This window comes from Lycium ferocissimum, chromosome 8, assembly GCF_029784015.1.
Source record: "Lycium ferocissimum isolate CSIRO_LF1 chromosome 8, AGI_CSIRO_Lferr_CH_V1, whole genome shotgun sequence".
Taxonomy (NCBI): domain Eukaryota; kingdom Viridiplantae; phylum Streptophyta; class Magnoliopsida; order Solanales; family Solanaceae; genus Lycium; species Lycium ferocissimum.
Window position 1 is genome coordinate 67166260 of NC_081349.1, and position 6909 is coordinate 67173168.

The window sequence follows — 6909 nt, forward strand, 5'->3', positions numbered from 1 at the left end:
GATTTTGTCCAATTCAATTTTAATAATTCAATTACAACATTATTAACACAACTACATCATGAAATAGGAAAATCTTACCACAATTCCCTCGGAGAAATTTGTATGCTCAATTGTTCCGATTTCACAATTTCTTCTTCCGCAATTTAATACCCAACGTTGCTATCACTTCCTTGAACTTATAACTCAATTGAAATTCAATCAACAACATGATTTTTTTTTTTTTAAAAAAAAAAAACCATGGCTGGCCGAACCATGGTACGCCATGGTTATGCATATTTTTTTTTTCTTTTGATCAAGATTGAAATGGAAAGAAATGATTCATTAAGTCACTTTTGGTGACTTATATATGAATCCCTTGAGCCCTACACGTGCCCTCCTATGTGGCACCATTTTCCCCCCCTTTTTTTTTAATTAAAAATCGGGTGGGGCCCACTTTGGTAATTAATTTTAATTAATCACTAATTCTTGCTTAATAATCTAATCACAAATAATTAATCCCCAATCTCCAATAATATTTCTATACTAAATAAAATTTATGAACAACTTATGTTTTAATTAAAATTTAAAATTAAAGGTTTCAAACTTTTTATCCGAAAATGATTCCGCCTTTAACTTGACTCGATTTGCTTGCGAATAATTCGACGTATAAATATACGGGGTATAACAGGTGGTCTCCGCTGGCTAGGATCACCTCCAAACTGAGGACCTGGAACTCTCAAACTATGACCTGGACCAGAATGAATAGGATGATCAAATCGTCTGCCCGCAAATCTAAGAGGGTGTACTCGTAGCCCGGACGGCGAATATCGGAATCGTTGCCGGACCAGACCCCCTGCTGCTCCCACTACTAGCACCAACGAGATGCGGCCCTTTTGCTCATCTCTCTTATCAATATCATGCTCACCAATGCAGCCAGGCTGTTGTTGCTCTGCTAAATTGCAGGCGTGGGCCTGAACACGGGAAATATCCATCCCTTCCTGCAATGAAGCTATCAAGAAATCTTTGAACAAATGTGGCCCTAAGCCACTCACAAATCTGTGCACCCTATCTCCCATATCAGCCACCATAGTCGGAGCATATCTAGCCAATGAATTAAAGTGAAGGCTATACTCCCGGGCACTCATGTTCCCTTGCTTAAGATTCGAAATTTATCGGCTACGGCAGAACGAACCTTGGGTGGCAAATAGTGGCGGATAAAAGCATCTACGAATTCTTGCCAAACTGGGGGAGGTGCATTTTTCTTTCTTGAAGATATCCGATTATTATACCAAAGGGCGCATATCTCGGAGTCTATAAGATGTCAAATCCACGGATTCGGTGTCAGGACGCATGAATAATTCTCAACGTCCTCGGCATCTCATCAATAAGCCTTGTGGGTCTTCATAAGCTTTGACCGAAAAATTACCGGGGATTGAAACTCATGAAATCACGGGCTCTAGCACTAGTCGCCTGTCCTGGATGCTGTACTCGTATTTGTGCACGAGCGGTAACTAGTTGTGTCAATATTTGAATAGCTTCGGTCATTTGTTGACCCGAAGCACCGGTGGAGGCCAGGCATAGGAGCCGGAGTGAAGCCCCTCTTGTTCTTCTAGGACAAGCGGAGTGTGAGTGGTATTGGATGAAGCCTCATCATGAGATTCACCCTCTTCTATACTTGTTGGTGGCTCCCTTTCCATTTGCCGTCTTTGTAGTAGCCTTGCCGTTTAGGGCGGCTGTGGCTTTTCTCTTTACCGGCATTGCTGAAATCATAACGCACAATTAGGGAGGAGAAAATCTTATGACATGGCTCTATGGCACGAGCTAATAAGAAGAAGAATGGTCATTTTTCCTAAATGCCCCGCAGCCTCTTGTTTATAAGTGTGGCGCGCTTCACACCCGTAAACGAGACTCGTATGGACATAGCTCGTAGACACACCCTAGGACGGAACTCCTCTGATAACACTTTTGTCACGACCCGACTAGGGGGCCATGACGGGTACCCAGAGTTGACTACTGAGCACCACTCATTATGTCAATCATCATACTCATATTGACACATATAACCTCTAAGACAACACCTGCATATATATATATATATATATATATATATATGCCCTCACGGCTGCAAAACGATATACAAATGTACAATGTAGTCATCATGGGACACCTACCACCCACACATACGCATCTACGAGCCTCTACTAGAGTACTGTGACATAAGGACGGGACAGGACCCCGTCATGCCCATATATGTACACAAAAGAATACATCATAACTGGCACCTCCGGAATAGTGGGGGTGCTCATGTGTATCTGCTGAGTAGCTCCTAGGAATCTGGGCCACCTCCCTGTCTACCTGTGGGCATGAACACAGCGTCTAAAAAGAAAGGACGTCAGTATAAAAATTATGCTGAGTATGTAAGGCGTGGACAATAATGACATATCAAAGAAATAAGGGAACATCAAATAAGGAAACAACCTGTACAGAGGATCACTTTAAACAGAACAATGCATGCTAACTTACATCATAACATCATCATATCAAGTATGCATATATAAGCTGCCCGACCATATAGGTATGGTATAATCATCATTAGCCCGCGTCCAGGCCTCCGCGTCCGGGTAAACATCTCATGCCCCTAACTAGTGGTGTACGCCCATTACCTACAGACATGATGTATATACTTTGCCACCTTGGCGGTGTACGCCGGCCGTCTAGGCACGATGTAATCTCGTCATCATGTACTTATCATAATGCATGCATTAGAACTCAAGGATAAGCTATAACTCTATCGGGGTGACGTAAGGTCGAGAACCCCCGATTCCATTATGGAGTAGTCATAATCATCCTGCCTCACCTTGAAGGAACTAGCATCATAAGGTGAGTGTAACAACAATGAATATCATCAAGAATCATTGACTTCATAAGAATATCATATCATAGGCTTTGGAATCTTTTAGACATAGACTCATCATCATCATTATTGTATTTATAAAATGTCTCTCATCTTTGTATCTCATGAGAAGCTCTTTATAAACATAGACTTATAGTTTACGAAATATAATAAGGTCATGGAATGATAAAGGGAATCGTGTCATAGGAATCTGCCTTAGAAAAGAGAGGACTAGCCTCACATACCTTTTCGCCTTCTAGCTTACCGACTAAGCACTCGCTGATTCGTAGATTCTACATTCAAAGTAATTCGTGCTAATATTAAATAATCAAGCGTACTTAAGCTTAGCTAAAGCTAACGAAAATCAAGGCGGCATCTCCTTTGCTTCTATTTCTCTATATAATATTATAACCTTCTCCATCATTCAATTCTCACAATTTCCTCTCAAAGCCATCCATGACCATGGTGGTCACCAAACATCATATTCATTCACATATATCTTCTCTAACATTCTTAATATCATTTATAACGAGATTATACTCATAATATCTCAAGAGTTATGATTCATGTCAACTATTATTCAAGAACACCATTGCTTCACATATGAGCTCCATATTCTACCTTCTTCCATAATCCAAGTTTTCCAACCCCTCAATATTCCAAATAACATGAGACGATTATAAAACTTACCTTTGATTGTGTAGGAACGAGGTTTTGGATGGAGTTGCCTCACTTGAAGAAAACCCCTACTTCCATTCAAAGAGATTTCTTGACCCAAGCAACCCTAGAGAGCTTCTTTACACTTGATTTCCTTTAATTGATGAAGTTGATCTTTGGTTTATCTTGGATTCTTGTAAATAAAGGGTGTGGAATGTTCTAGATGTGTGGAGAGAAGTGGAGAAGTAAGGAAATGAAAATAATAACTTGGGGGTCTTATATTTATAATTGGAAAAATCTTACCCGTCGTGCATTATACGAACACTTATAAGGTCCGTATAAACATATATGGTCCGTATAAGTGACCGTAAAATTGCCCCAGCAAAACTTCATTTCCTGTAACCATTATACGGTACCTTATACGATCTGTATAATTTTATACGATCCGTATAAGTGACCGTATGACTCCATCCGTGATGGACCTTCACCGTAACGGTTATATGGTCCATTACACGGACCATATAATTGGTCGTATAATCCACTTTCCCTCTGAACTTGTTCTCGCCGTTTCGTTTGATCTCCAATCCTTATGGAACCTTCTTAGCACTTGTTTAACACTTCATTAACAATCTAAGGGGGTGTCATAACTCTTCCTCAAGGCATCGTTAAGTCAACATTAGTTCGATACTTTGTAAAACCTCTCCGAAATACAACGTATGCTTCTCCTTTCTCGACGAACTCTCTTCTCTTGCCTCAACGTCTTTGGAATCTTAATTAGAGCCATTAAGTACTACTTCTTACTTGTGAAACATCATACTTCTCACCCTATGTTAGTCTATTTATTGAGCAACGACATGGAATTTTTCGAGGTGTAACTGTTGATTTATTTGCCTATCTTGCTTTATTGGCTGAATTATGTTAGCTATACTTAGTCGGCCGATGATGCCTACCAGTACTGTGATTTTGTACTAACCTGTACTTGTTGCATTCCTTTATGAATGCAGAGTTCCAGGTTGGGTCTGCTTCCATCTCCCATGGCTGATAGTCGCCATCAGCATTGCATCGAGTTTCTAGGGTGAGCACGAGTCGTTTGCTGCCTTGAAGACTCCTCTTATTATTATGTATTTCTTTCTACTCTTAGACAAAATGATTGATGTATTAATATATTCCAGACTTGTATAATTTCACTTAGATGCTCTTGTGTGGCTTAGACCAGACCCTGGGGGTATTTTCCTTATTTCCGCACTATTTCTATTTATATATTATTGTGAGACTTACATAATTATTCTTTTCCGCTTGATTGATTTATTTATTTATGTTTTTACTTATCGTTGGGTTGAGGGTTCGCTTATCGAGGTGGAAAAGGTAAGTGCCCGCACGACTTAGTCAAAATGGGTCGTGACACATAATACCGTACCCAGCCATATAGGCTCGGTTTCATCCGTACCCGACCATAACAAGGCTCGGTGCTATTCGTACCCAACTGCAGTGGTGTGCACAATAGGTGTCGTACCCGGCCAACTATAGTGCGGCTCAGTGTGAGAAAATACATATATATAGCATGCATGAGAGCGCAAATAAAAGCTATAACTCTATCAGAGTGACATAAGGTCGGTAAACCTCCGATTACCATCATGGAACTATCACCATCCGCAGATTTCCCCTTAAAGGAACAATAACCATAAAATGAGATTAACAACAATAAATAAGGCCAATAATCATAAGAAAAGATCATTAACATCATGATACAAAGATCAATAATATCATAAGATCACCAAGAACCATAAGCTTCTAGTGTTTCTAGTAATGGAGTCAATATCGATATTTTTCGTATAAGTTTGTAATGATAGGATCATGCTATAAGAAAGAAAGGGAAAGACTAACATACCATTTCGTCTACTTAACTACTTAACGTTTATTCTCCTGGACTCGCAAATCTACATTCAAAGTGATTCATACTAAGGTTAAGCCATTAAAACGCTTATAAGGTCAAACTGAACTAATAAATGAACTAACGAAATTCGGGTAGTATTTCCCCTCTATCACTTACTTGCTCCAAACCTCAAAAAAACTCCCAAACGACAACAACAACATCAACGATACCACAGTTAAGAGATTACATTCAAATTAAACTTAAATCAATCCAAAACTCCCTTCCAAAATCAACCCGTAGTCATCAACTTCAACTTAATACCTCATGACTTCTCTACCATGATTCTTTTGACTTTAAAACTTACTAAACCTCCAAATCAACTCAACATAAGAAATAAGATGAAGAAGATACCTTATAATTGAAGAAATTTAGCCACACACAAATTTCCTCAAGGTCAAACTCTCCTCAACTCCAAATAGAAGCAAGAACAACCACTTTCTATGAATTAGTTTAGGGTTTCAAGGTTTGATCTTCACTTGAATTAGCTTGGGATGTTTATGAATGAGTAGAGATGGTTGAGAGAGCTTGGAGGGTCTAGAAGAATCTGATTTTTGGGTGAAATAATGACCCAAGGTCGTGGCCTTTAATTTATAAGAAAAGGGAAATTTTGCACCGCCTCCACTTCGATGGTCAACTCGACGGACCGTCGACCTGCTCCACGACCGTTAAGTGGTGGCGTCAAACTGCTTTATGAGAGCAGAATCTCTGATGGGTTTGACAATGGGTATTGACGAAACGTCGACCATTTACGGTCCATCAAAGTGGGCGTCGAACTGCCCTGTTGTCACACTCAGTTTCTTTTAATTCGTTCCACCTCTAATCTTTCCGATACTTGTGATACGTAACTTAAACTCTCATACAAACACAGAATGAACATGTAGAATCCCTTATGACGTTGACGAAAACTTTGCTTTCTAAATCCACGTCACCTAACTCACTGCGAAACTCAACGTATAAAGTACGGGGTATAACAACAGTTCATCAAATCCATAAAGGCTGCTGGGGCATTCGTCAGCCCGAAGGACATAAACAAAACTCATAACGACCATGATGGGTCCTTAAAGTGGTCTTAGGGATATCCTCCAGCCTAATCTTCAATTGGTGATAGTTGGACCTCAAATCGATCCTAGAGAAGCCCGATGCACCCTAAAGTTGATCAAATAAGTCATCAATACGAGAAATAGGGTACTTGTTCTTGATTTTAACCTTGTTCAACTATCGATAGTCAATAAACATACGAATAGTCCCATCCTTCTTCCTCAAAAAATTGTACTGGAGCACCCCAAGGAGAAACACTATGTCTAATGAACCTCTTACTCAACATATCTTACAATTGCTCCTTTAATTCCTTCAACTCTGCTGGCGCCATCCGATATGTCGGAATAAAAAATGGCTTGGTTCCCAGCTCCAAATCAATGCCCAAATTAATATCATGATTCGATGGAAC